Source organism: Gossypium hirsutum, chromosome A04, assembly GCF_007990345.1.
Source record: "Gossypium hirsutum isolate 1008001.06 chromosome A04, Gossypium_hirsutum_v2.1, whole genome shotgun sequence".
Classification (NCBI taxonomy): Eukaryota; Viridiplantae; Streptophyta; class Magnoliopsida; order Malvales; family Malvaceae; genus Gossypium; species Gossypium hirsutum.
The window spans coordinates 16,550,212-16,563,596 of NC_053427.1; the positions used below are offsets into that span (position 1 = coordinate 16,550,212).

Sequence of the window (13,385 nt, forward strand, 5' to 3'; positions counted from 1 at the left end):
ATCGACCCCCTATGAGTTCACGAGTCACTTAGGTTGCCAGTGTTGGAAATGATCGTCGAGATAGAACGGAGTGTCAGTATTGTGGTAAATGGCATTCGGGGAGTTGTAGATTCCATGACCGCTCCTGTTACAAGTGCGGATCAGTTGACCACTTTATTAAAGATTGCCCGAGGTTGTCTGAACAGAATGGAAATCAGAGTGGGAAACCTGGTGCTACTACTGCTCGGGGTAAACCATCTAGGAATACAGGCAATGCTAGTGGTGGTCAGAGAGGATCTAGAGATGCTACAACCAGATTTGAGGCTCGTGCTCCTGCTAGAGCTTATGCTATTCGCGCACGCGAGGATGCTTCTTCGCCAGATGTTATTACCGGTACTTTTACTCTCTTTGATACTAATGTGATTGCTTTGATTGACCTGGTTCTACTCATTCTTATATATGTGAAACCTTAGCATCCAGTAAGACTCTACCTGTTGAGTCTACTGAGTTTGTAATTCGAGTGTCAAATCCTTTGGGTCGTTACGTGCTTGTCGACAAAGTGTGTAAGAAATGTCCCTTAGAAATCAGAGGTTCCTGTTTTCTGGCCGATTTGATGCTTTTACCGTTTGACGAATTTGATGTTATCCTCGGTATGGATTGGTTGACCGTACACGATGCAATTGTAAATTGCAAAAGAAAAACCATCGATCTGAGATGTGTAAATAACGAGATAATCCGAGTTAAGTCTACTGACTTGAATAGGTTGCCAGCTGTAATATCATCAATGTTGGCTCAGAAATATGTAAGAAAGGGGTGCGAAGCATACCTTGCGTATGTACTTGATGACAAAGAGTTAGAAAAGAAGCCTGAATCTGTGCCAGTGGTTTGTGATTACCCGAATGTTTTTTCCGAAGAATTACCGGGTTTACCACCTGTTCGGGAGGTAGAGTTTGGCATCGAGCTTGTACCTGGGACTACACCGATATCGATAGCTCCGTATCGTATGGCACCAACGGAATTAAAGGAGTTGAAAGCTCAGTTGCAAGAGTTGACGGATAGAGGTTTCGCTCGACCAAGTTTCTCACCTTGGGGTGCACCAGTATTGTTTGTGAAAAAGAAGGACGGAACCATGAGGTTGTGCATCGACTATCATCAGCTGAATAAAGTGACAATAAAGAATAAATATCCGATACCGCGCATTGATGATTTGTTTGATCAACTAAAGGAAGCCTCAGTGTTTTCAAAGATAGATTTGAGATCGGGTTATTATCAGTTGCGAATTTGAGATTCGGATATACCCAAAACTGCTTTCAGAACGAGATACGGTCACTACGAGTTCTTAGTGATGCCATTTGGGCTCACTAATGCCCCTGCGGTATTTATGGATTTGATGAATCGGATCTTTAGACCGTATTTGGATCGGTTTGTAGTTGTGTTTATTGATGACATCTTGGTTTACTCAAGAAATGAAACCGAGCATGCTGAACACCTGAGATTAGTGTTGCAGATTTTACGAGATAAGCAGCTATATGCTAAGTTCAGTAAGTGTGAGTTCTGGTTAAGAGAGGTTAGCTTCCTGGGTTACGTGGTATCTGCATCGGGCATTCGAGTCGATCCGAGCAAAATTTCAGCCATACTTAACTGGAAGCCTCTGAGAAATATTACTGAAGTTCGGAGCTTTTTGGGACTTGTCGGTTACTACCGACGGTTTGTAAAAGGTTTCTCGATGATAGCCACACCAATAACGAAGCTACTTCAGAAAGATGTTAAGTTTGAATGGACGGAAAGGTGTCAGAAAAGTTTCGATCAATTGAAAACCCATTTGACGGAAGCTCCAGTACTAGTGCAGCCCGAATCAGGCAAGGAGTTCGTCATTTACAGTGATGCATCCTTACTTGGGTTGGGTTGTGTATTGATGCAAGAAGGTCGAGTTGTAGCGTATGCGTCGAGGCAACTGAAGCCACATGAGAAAAATTATCCAACCCATGATCTCGAATTAGCTGCCATCGTATTCGCTTTGAAAATATGGCGACATTACTTATTTGGTGAGAAGTGCCATGTATTTTCGGATCACAAAAGTCTCAAATATTTGATGACTCAAAGAGACTTGAATCTGCGACAAAGGCGTTGGCTTAAGTTGTTGAAAGATTATGAGCTTGTCATTGATTATCACCCGGGAAAGGCTAATGTGGTTGCGGACGCCTTAAGCCGAAAATCACTGCTTGCTTTACGAGCGATGAATGTACACTTGTCTGTTCTACCCGACAATGTGTTAGTAGCTGAATTAAAGGCCAAACCATTATTGATTCATCAAATTCGTGAAGCTTAGAAAGTCGATGATGAATTGGTTGCAAAACGGGCTGAATGTGTTTCGAACATGGAATCAGAGTTTCAAATTGACGATAGCGATTGTTTGAGGTTCAGAAGTCGTTTGTGTGTCCCAAGAAATTCAAAACTTATTACGATGATTCTGAACGAAGCTCATTGTAGCCGAATGTCAATTCACCCGGGGAGTACGAAAATGTACAACGACCTGAGACGTCAGTTTTGGTGACATGGTATGAAACGAGACATTTCTGATTTTGTTTCGAAGTGTTTAATATGTCAGCAAGTGAAGGCGGAACATCAAGTGCCCATGGGTTTACTCCAGCCGATCATGGTACCTGAATGGAAATGGGATCGAGTCAGATGGATTTTGTGTCTGGGTTGCCATTGTCGACAAGTAAGAAAGATGCGATTTGGGTTGTTGTTGATAGACTGACTAAGTCGGCTCATTTTATTCCTGTACATACGGATTTTTCTTTGGATAAACTAGCTGAATTGTATGTTTCTTAGATTGTGAGATTACACGGGGTGCCCATTTCTATTGTGTCGGATAGAGATCCGAGATTCACCTCGCGATTTTGGAAGAAATTGCAAGAAGCTTTGGGTACCAAGTTGCATTTTAGCACCGCTTTTCATCCCCAAACCGATGGTCAATTCGAGCGGATAATTCAGATACTCGAGGATATGTTGAGATGCTGCATCCTTGAGTTTAGTGGTTCATGGGAACGGTATCTACCTTTGATTGAGTTCACTTACAACAATAGTTTTCAGTCAAGCATTAAGATGGCACCTTACGAGGCTTTGTACGGTCGAAAATTCCGTACACCACTGTTTTGGACCGAGCTCGGTGAAAGAAAAATTTTCGGAGTTGATTTGATTAAAGATGCTGAGCAGAAAGTAAAATAATTCGTGAAAGTCTGAAGGCAGCATCAGATCGTCAGAAGTCGTACGCGGATTTGAAACGAAAGGACATTGAGTATCAGGTGGGAGATAAAGTGTTTCTTAAAGTTTCACCTTGGAAAAAGATACTCAGATTTGGGCGTGAGGGCAAGTTGAGTCCGAGATTCATTGGGCCGTATGAAATCTCCGAACGAGTTGGTCCAGTTGCATATAGGTTGCTTTTACCCCCTGAACTCGAAAGGATCCACAACGTTTTTCATGTTTCGATGCTTCGACATTACAGATCTGATCCTTCACACATAATAAGTCCCTCCGAGGTTGAAATTCAAGCCGATATGAGTTATGAAGAAGAACCAATTCGTATCTTAGCTCGTGAAGTGAAAGAGTTGCGAAACAAAAAGGTTCCTTTAGTAAGAGTGTTATGGCTCAAACACGGGATGGAAGAAGCTACTTGGGAACCTGAGAACTCTATGAAAGAACGATACCCAAACCTGTTTACCGGTAAAATTTTCGGGGACGAAAATTTCTTAAGTGGGGGAGAGTTGTGACAGCCCTAAAGTGACCCTAGTCGGAAAGCGGTTTCGGGACCGCTAAACCGAGTCACCAAATTATTTGAATATAATGATTATTGTCTAAAATATGTGAATATGAATGTGTGAAAGTTTTAAGCTTCGATTCAGTCAATTGCATGTGAATTTAGCTAATAGGACTTATGTGTGACACTTTTGAAATGTGATAGGTCGATCTATAAGGATCTATTAGTGCATGAGATCAAAAGGGTGGACTTGCATGTCAATTTCCCCCTTAATTAGTAAGTGGCCGGCCATGACAAGGAGGGTGGACAAAATGTTATGGGCAAAACATGTCATAAACATGTTATGTTAATGCTTATGTTAGGAATAATAAAATAAAGAACATGGGCAATAAAATATTAGTGTTAGTAGGAGGAGAAACAAAAAAAAATGTGTGTGGTTGCCCCCTTCATTGCCGTGAATTGAAAGAAAAAAAAAGAGCTTCATTCTTTGGTTCTTCTTGGCCGAATTGAAGAAAGGAAGAAGAGAGGTTTCGGTCACCTTGAGCTTAAGGGGAGGTTAGTATGTTGTGTTAGATTCTTAAATTTTAAACTTGTTTCTAGTTAATTAGCTAATTTCTTACACAACCCATGGCAAAAATTTTGAAATCTTGGTGATGGCTTGAGCATTCGGTTTTAGTTATTAAAGGATGAGATTGGGTTATAATCTTTATGTTTTATGAAGAATTGTTGAAGAGAAGGTTTTAAGTAGTCAAATTATAAATTTTAATGCTCATGAGTACAATGGCCAAACATAGATTTGTCTAAAGAATTGAACAAATGCCGTGTGAGTGATTGAAATGAATGAGTTAGAGGTTGGATCATGTTAAGATTCGGCCTTGTACATAAACATTAAGAGTTTGATGTTTTTGTGATTTTTGGAAGGTAAATAAGGTTATACACAAGATGAATACTAAGATTTTGGTTGACTTGTTTTTAGTGAGGTTCGGCCAAGGACCTTATGTGCAAGTTTATTCGGTTTAAGTAGAGTAAACGTGACGGGTAGATATGGAGTAATGTGTATATTGGTTCGGCTGCTAAGCAAGGAAATAGTTGTTGGTAACATAGTATCTATGCACTTATGAATATATATATATGGTATTTTAAGTATAATTGTTCATTGATAAGGTTGGTTAATAGTTCAAGTAAGGATTACTATATTTGATATGTACACAAATTGAGGCAATAGGTTCGGCAATTAGCTTAAGACATACGGGTAATATCATATGTCCGATCATAGTTAAACATTCGATAATTGTGATTCTTTGGCTACAATGTTTGAATATCTCCATGGGGAGAATATATGATCGGTTGCCTAATATTAGTTCGAAATGAATCTAAATAAATAGATATTTGTATATAGTAAAGTTGGATAAGTAATTGAATAAATTTATTTGTTTATTAAGCTCAAGAGCTTAGAGGATCAAAGTTGGATAAGGGAAAGGAAAAAGTGATCGAATAGCCGCCGAAATCGTTCGACCACATCTGAGGTAAGTTTTCGAGTAATGAAACTTAGATTATGATTCGATTAGATTATGTTATAAGCAAATCAAAATCATGCCCTTTGTATGTAGCTTTTGAGCTGAAAATGATAATGCTTGATAAGTGACTTGTGTTTGAATTCTAGTTACGAAAATGAAATATTGATGTGTCATGATTTATTGATATGTGCATGGATATTCGAATTGATAACCGGGCTAAGCCTGAAGGCATTTGTGCGAGTTACTATATCTGGGCTAAGTCCCGAAGGCATTTGTGCGAGTTACTATAACCGGGCCAAGTCCCGAAGGCAATTGTGCGAGTTACTATAACTGGGCTAAGTCCCGAAGGCATTTGAGCGAGTAGCTATATCCGGCTAAACCCCGAAGGTACTTGGTTTGAGAATGAGCGATCTTGCTGTAATAATTTCAATTAATACGCTCATAAAATCCCAACGATAAGGTACGTTTCGTATATGCATTGGAGTAGTGATTTCGTTTAAATATTATCCGCTCAGTCGATTAGTGAGCTTTCGGGCCTTTGGTTAAGTTGATCCCTTATGTATGAATATAAGGGTTGGAAATGTGAAGTAGGACTGATTTTTGAGAATATGTGTATATGAAATTATCCGTTTAGTTATATGAATGCTATACTTCAATTGTGCCTAATTTTATTGCTGAAAACTTACTAAGCATTAAATGCTTACTCCGTTCTTTGAATCTCTGTTTTATAGATTTTGGTTCGTCAGCTATCAGACTCGGGATTGTCGAAGTCGAAGTCGTCCACACTATCAAAGCCCTTTTGGTACACTTTTGGTTGAACTCTGAAAATGGCATGTATAGGACTACCATTTTTGTTGTTGGTCATGTACCCTTTGGTTTTGTATAAATTTGGATAGCCATGCGAAAATGGCTTATATACACTTTGAGCATAGCATTATAATCGTCTTGTATGTTGTTCATTGAGAGGTATGGAAATGTTTGGTAACGATTAGCCATTGGGAATGGTTAATTACGGTTATTTTGATGCTATGTATGACAAACTCTAGTTGATTCATGGAAAACCATGAAATAGGTAAGGTTTACCTTAAAAACAGATGCTGACAGCAGCAGTGGTATGGATTTGAAAAATTACTAAAAATAGTAAGAATGGAATTAAATAGTTAATAAATTATTTAATTGAACCTTGATGAATCTATTTTCATAGGGAAGTAATGAAACGATCATATGAATAGTATTTTATGAGATTTTAAAGTTTTCGTGAAACAGGGCCAGAGTTGTTTCTGGATTCCCTGTTCGGACTTAGGAAATTCATTATAAATTAACCAGAGATAGTTAGAAGTCATGCCATATATGTATAGATTCCTTTTCGAGTCTAATTTCTTTAGAAACAAACGGAATAAGTATTGAATCCTTGTACAGGGAGATATATAAGTTGTAATGCATGAAGGTCAGAGCAGTCGAACCCTGAAACAGGGGAGACTTTAACTAATAAACTGTACTAATTGGCCAGACCAAAAATTCTAGAAAACAATTTGTAGATGGATATATGAGTCTAGTTTCAGGTAAAATTCATAAAATTTATTTTCGAGTTTTGGAACTCAAGATATGATTTTTAAGGTGACAGTGACGCAGTTAGCCAGCTAGTCTGGAAATTTTTAAAATGGACTGTAAAAATAAGGGAATTAAGTCTGTTAACCCCTCGTGTCCGACTCCGGCAACGGTCTCGGGTACGGGGTGTTACACTCCAGGTAGTACCGAATGCGGCATAAAACAGTAGTTTGCAGCTGAGCTGCCAGTATATTAGGCTTAAGAGCTTTTCAGTACACTTCTTCCAAATATAATCAACCCAACCCCATACAATGCAACATACAAATCATGACATGCTATCTCATGATATCAGTACATATAACCAATTTAGTATACATGCATACTATCATCAAGCTCAATATATATAAATCAAACAGTCAATTCACACAATTAGGGGTCTAAGTGATGCTTACCGACCCTACAATAAGTTCACAGTTGACTTGGGTGACCCATGCAACCTTTGCAATCAATTCAGTGAAAATGGGCTCACACGCCCATGTGGCCAGCCCATGTGGCCCACATAGCCCAAATTGGCCTTGGCCGTGTGGATCACACAGTCTGGCCCAAAATCCCGCACGCCTGTGTGGTTTACCCGTATAGGCCCACATGCCAGTGTGGCCCACATGGTCCAAATTGGCCTTGTCCATGTATCGCACATGGCCTACCTGGCCATCACACAGTCGTGTCATGTGCACACGGCCTGGCCTCATCGATCACATACCCATGTTATGTCGCACGGCCTACCACACGAGGGACAACATGCCCATGTGGCGTCAACAGTGAGGTTTTCGGCTTTCATGGAAATCTCGTTTTCTATGCAATCGAGTACACACACCTGGTTTCGACTGATGCCACAACGATCCCCGAGCACTCCAGAACCTATAATTGACCAATTTCACTCAATTTATTACTTAATCGATCAAACTAAAACCGAATCCGAAATGAGAAACGCATCCCTTAAGCGATGAAAAGCTTAGCCCAGCACCTTGAACAGTTGATTACACAATAGCACGATAAGACACTTCAACCATGCGAGATGCTGCTGCCGAACGTCAAAAATCCCCCGAATCAAAGTTGGAAAAGTCGTAAGTTAAAGAAAGTAAAAACTCCACTTACTAGAACGTGAAGAGAATTGACCCAACGGAACGAAGAATTCGAGTTTGACAACAGAAAAACGAAAGGAGAAGTAAGGGAGAAGAGATGGCATCAGAGATTTGAACTCCTGACCCTCTACCAACCAACACTCCCCTTTACCAGCAGGCCCATTCTAATATAAGATTATCAACAATTAAATACAAGCTTATTGACCAAAGATTGGGCTTTATTCCTAAAATACCAAAATTTGCCCAAGTCATGACTTGAACTTGGGACCTCCCACACACAACTAGAACACTTAACCACTGAAGCAGATACCCAATTGTGTCACACATTCGCAAAAACAAAAATTTAAATTTTGGGGTGTTACAACTTAGCCACTAAGGCAGATACATATTTATAGCAAAATCCACGAAAAAAAAATTATTCAGGGCATTACATGGAGATAATAAAGAACAAAGAAAATATGAAAGTAATAGAGAATGTACTTTATTAATCAAAAGAATGATTACAATGCTTCATCAGAGTCTCTATCTATAGGCATAAGAAATATAAAAAAAATAGAGATCTAATTGTAATAGTTATTAGAATTTAAAGTATATTAAAACTTTATCCTGATCATGATAGGCATGCACTTAATAAGATATTCATAACAATATTAAGCTTTTTTAAATATATATTAATTTTTTAATAATAAATTTATATTAAAATTCATAAATATTTAGTGATAAATTTCCTTAGTATATATAATATAAATATGAATATTTGTTAAAATATTGGTTAGCTTTATTTATTCTTTCATACTTCTCAGTATCAACTCTTACATTATAATATATAACTTTAAATTAAATTTTAATTATACATTAGTTATTATTAAGTTTATATAAATTATTATTTATTATAAAATATCATCATACTATATAAATAAATTTTGGTTTTTAAAGAAAAAATGCTTCTATAATATTTTATAACAAATATATTTTATATTGTGTTTGTTTAACTAGATATAAAGTTTTTTTATAAAAATAATTGAATACAAGTTTTAAAAAATGATTTTAGGAAAATTTGCTAAAAATGAAAAATATTTTATGTTAGAATCACCCAAACATAAAAAAATATATATATATTTTTTGAACAATCAATTATTTTTTCAGAAATCATTTTTCAAAAATTATTTTTTAGTGAAACAAATTTAAATTTAATTAAAAATTTAAATGATTTTTTTAACACAAAATTTTAGATGTTGGCGCTTGGTTCCCAGGGGTTAGAGTTGGGCTGGAGCCCGATGGTGTTTTGAAGAAGTCATGTGGCAATATTTTTGCAATTTTCTCTGCTCCTTTGGACGAATAGACTGATGAAAGTAGCTTTGGGTTTATTTCTAACACCTAAATGGAAGGTGAATTTAGTTTAATTGTGCAAAATAACTTCAAAGTTGTTCTATTTTTGTGTATTTAAAGTTCTGAGTTTGACATTGATTCGAATCCGTAATGAATCAAATTCAAGAAAAAATAGTATATAATGATTTAAGATTAAAAAAAATCTAAAGTTAAAAAAATTCTAGCTCAAGATAGATCTAATTTAAAATTTGAAAAAAGTTTGAATTTATAATTAAACAGGAATTAATATTTAATATAATTATATGATCATACATAAAATAAAAATGAATACATTATAATTATTTAATTTATGAAATTATATTTATAAATATTATATATTTATATTTATTAACCATAAAAGTAATTAAAAATAATTTGAAAAGTTAAAAATTAGTTGTCTTGACTTGTATGGAGTGGTGGATAAAACTCTTGTTAGATTCATTTGACACGGGTTCAAATTGTGTGACCCTATCTACCGCCCTTAATATTGTTTTATAAAAAGGTTAAAAATTGATTGAGTATAAAATATTTTTAATACAATCAATAAATATTTAAATTAAAAAACTAATTATTATATAATGTATATATAATGATATAAAATATTAACACTTAATAATATATGTAGGGTGTGCCTTGCATTTATCGGAAAGTTTGTAGGCACTTAAGACAACAGTTAACGAACAACCGAATAAAGGTCCAAAACAAAGCTCAGCATCATGACAAGCAGGTAAAGCTCGTCAGGAGAACGCAATGTAAATCCCAGGCAAATGCGTCATCGACGTCGTGACAAGGAGAGTCGGCACGTCACAACGTCACGACGTGTTCTCCAATTTGGCAGTCGCGTCTCAAACTTTAAGCAGGATTCCTTCTCCCAGTTAGACTCTAATTATTCCAATGATATTTTAGTATGATTAGAACTCTAATTTTAGCCTATTTGAAAGGATCATTATATCCCTATTTTGATATGCCAATTAGTAAGTGATTTTCTTTGAGGGCGACAATATGTAGTCTCATATGAGTTTTAGTGAGAGTTTTGTGGTAATTATGAAGAGTATTTTATACCTCTTGTGTGAGTGCCATATGAGATTTAGAGTTTTGTTTACTTGTTTGCTCTTTGGAATTTTGAACTTTATATTCGGGGTTTTGGGTAATGTACAGGTTGTACATTTAGGTTATTTTCTCTATATTGTACTCTTGTTTGTTTACTTATTTAGTGAAAAGCCAAAGCCTCCTTTACCCATGGTTTTTCCCTCTTTAGGATTTTTCAAGTAAAATATTTGTATTCATTATTATCTAGTTTTCTTATTTGTTGTTTATATTGGTCGATCCCAACAATATAATAATTCAAACATAGTAAATTAATTTTATAATTTTCACAAATAATAAACAATAATTTGTTATGTGGCACTAATAATACTAAATCATGCCATACATAAATGTGAGTGAAGTAAAATTTTCATATAGAAAGACATGGTTATAAAAAAATTATGTATTAAATGAATTATTGGTGGAATGATAAAAGTTTTATGTACAAATTTTTATTAATCTCAAGTTCCATCCTTGTATCGTTAGTTTTTTTTTTATGTGACACTAATAATATAATTTTCATTATATTTATCTAAATAGAAATCATATATATATATATTACAAAGTCTTTTAAGTTTATAATTGATGTGGACGATTTATTTTAATGATAGATGACATTTTTTTTAATGAAATATGATTTTTTTTTAAACTTGTGATTATCAAAATTAAATTGCCATTTTTAAACTTTTTAATAAATTAACATGATAGAAAAAGATAAACCATAAATTTATACCTAATGTTTTATGTTATTAAGTTAAGTTTTTTTTTTGAATAATTATTAAGTTAAGTTTTAAAGTTAAAAAAAGTATATAAAAAATTCAGAAATAAGATAAATCAAACAATTAAAAATATATTGGCTTTATTTATAATTTGGCATCTAAATTATACTATTTTTTACACTACTATTTTAATTTTTTCATCCCATTTAGATACTTAAAATTTTGCCCCGTTAAACTTCATGACTTTTGAAACTATGTTAAAAGAACCATCAACCAATCAAAACATATCATGTGTACATGGTTAATTGCTAATGAGGCTATCGACTTTGATGTGACTCGATAAAAAAATCATTAAAATTTTTAAAATTTATTTAAAAATTATAGAATTTTGTAAAAATTATAATAATAATAATAATTTTGAATGAATTATTAAAAATATTACAAAATTATAAAAAATTATTCAAAAATAATAAAATTACAAAAAAATAAAAATTATTAAAAATCATAAAATTATTAAAAACTGCAAAAAAAATATTAAACATTAAGAAAAATTGAAAAATTATCAAAAAAACATTTAATAAAGTAGTAAAAATTTTAAAATTACAAAAATTAAATTTATTTTTACTAATTACATCGTTTCTCCTTCAAGACTTTGGCCACCGTTCAAGTCTATCGCTCATATGGTTTTGATACCTGAAACAATTCTTTTAAAGAAATTGATTTTCCCAATTCAATACTCATTTTTTTAGAAATTAAAGCTAAGAAATTGGCTAGTGCTAATTCATCTTCTCATGTCACTATCATCAAAACCAAAGTTACCTTTAAATTCAGAATTAAAAATTGTATAACGTTGGAGTAATTTCCCCTGACAACGAGTTATTTGAGTCTGTAACAGTTGATGAAAGGCGATGTAAATGGCGGCAGACTACACAAAAGACTTCGAAGCTCGTCGGATTGCGGCAATAGGAACTCAAAGGTTTTTAGGCTTTGAGCTTCGAGGAATCGAGAGAGGGGGATGATGTGAGGTAGAGAAGATAGGAAGAAAATAATAGAATAGGAGGAAGAAGAATGAGAGAAATAATAGAGAGAAAAGAGAAGAAGTTTAGAACGTAATATCCTTTTTCATAACAACCCAGTACTACAAGCATGCTTAAAAGGAAAAGATTGACGCTCCTCTACAGCTGTCATCCGGTTACAACTAAGTGCCCAAAACTCCCCGTTTAGTAACCAAGCTTTCCCCCTAAAACGCAACGTATTCATTAAAAGACCCCTCCCCAAAACGTGTCGTTTCATGGCTACATAATTAACTCAACAAACAGAATAAACAGAATTTAACTACTATTTTAACCTCTCTAATTATTATCCATAATAGGGGAGAAGAGGAGACTTCTGGTGGTGCTATTCACCGAAGAAGACGTCGAAATCCGACAGAGATGGTAAAGCCAGCGGCAGCTACAATCGGTGGTTTAGCCCTTGGAACTGTAAAACCTTACCCTTCTTGATTGATTGCTTGAAAACTCTCCTGGAATTAGAACAAATCTTGGCTTCGGCTAGTGGTGAAGAAGAATAATCGATTGAAGAGAAGTTCTTTACTAAGATAAGCAGATTAAGAGTTAGGGTTTTTTTTCCTGAGAAAAGAATAAAGAGGGGAAATGAAAGAAGATATTTCGTTTAATTTTTAATTTTGTTTAATTTTTATTTTTTTATGATTTTGAATAAATTTAAAAATTATTACTTATTAATAATTATTAATTTTGTGATAATTTTATTTTATTTTTATAATTTTACATTTAAGAACATTTTTTAATTTTATAAATTTTTTAATATTTTAATTTTTTCCAATAAACTCTTAGTCAACGATAGTCAACCAAAAATCTATAGCCATGTCAGCAGTCAACGATGTACACATGGTGTGATTTGATTGGTTGATGTAGCTTTCTTTAAAGCAACTAATTTCATGAGTTTAAAAGTTTAACAGAACAAAAGCTTAAATATTAAAATGAGATAAAAACAATTTAGATACCCATATAGAAAATAGGTACAATTTACAAGTCAAATAGTAAATAAAGTCAAATATATTTAATAAGTATTATAATTTAAAAATTGTTATAAAATAAAGAGAGATTGCGAGAATAAAGAACAAAGAAAATTTGAAAGCAACAGAGAATGTACTTTATTGATCAAAAGGGGTGATTACAATGCTTCATTAGAGTCTCTATTATTTATAAGTATAAGAAATATAAAAGAAGTAGAGACCTAATTCTAA

The 13,385-nt window shown here is 34.2% G+C and overlaps 1 long non-coding RNA gene across 1 annotated transcript; it reads right to left on the minus strand.

Annotated features, from left to right (window-relative positions):
• Positions 1-9,862: 9,862 nt before the first annotated feature.
• Positions 9,863-12,738, minus strand: LOC121227984 (uncharacterized). Its single transcript, XR_005925496.1, has 2 exons — positions 11,939-12,738; positions 9,863-10,196 (listed from the first exon to the last, which is right to left on the minus strand). It is a non-coding gene; the product is annotated as an uncharacterized lncRNA (long non-coding RNA).
• Between the last annotated feature and the right edge of the window lie 647 nt (positions 12,739-13,385).